Here is a 290-nt window from a genome sequence, read left to right as displayed (position 1 = left end):
TCCGAAACATTTTTTTTTTAAACCATGTGCAAAAGTAAGCATCCGTTTGATGCATCAGCAAGAGCAGGATTTGTAGCCAAGGTGTTGGTAGGCATTCTTAGGGTGGAAAGGGGCGAGGAAAGTCTCAAAATTTGTTTTTGCACAAATTACACTGTCAGTTTAAACAAGTACTCGCGTTGGCGTTAATATCTCTAAAACAGTACAGTCGAAATAGAGTATCTATTCACATCCTATTTTGGACTGCAGATCTTCACGTACTTCGTAGGCCGACGGAAAGCAAGGAGATGGCC

At 41.4% G+C, this 290-nt stretch overlaps 1 protein-coding gene across 1 annotated transcript in view; it reads right to left on the bottom strand.

The window, feature by feature from the left end:
* LOC119592921 (trypsin-1-like) overlaps positions 1 to 290 on the bottom strand; it is a gene marked incomplete at its 5' end in the record, with an annotated part of 8,185 nt that overhangs the window by 4,133 nt on the left and 3,762 nt on the right. The gene's annotated exons all lie outside the window — the stretch shown is intronic.

The sequence above is a fragment of the Penaeus monodon genome, chromosome 31 (assembly GCF_015228065.2).
Source record: "Penaeus monodon isolate SGIC_2016 chromosome 31, NSTDA_Pmon_1, whole genome shotgun sequence".
Taxonomy (NCBI): domain Eukaryota; kingdom Metazoa; phylum Arthropoda; class Malacostraca; order Decapoda; family Penaeidae; genus Penaeus; species Penaeus monodon.
The sequence above is the reverse complement of the archived record's forward strand: the minus strand, read 5'-3'. Positions and strand labels throughout refer to the sequence as shown.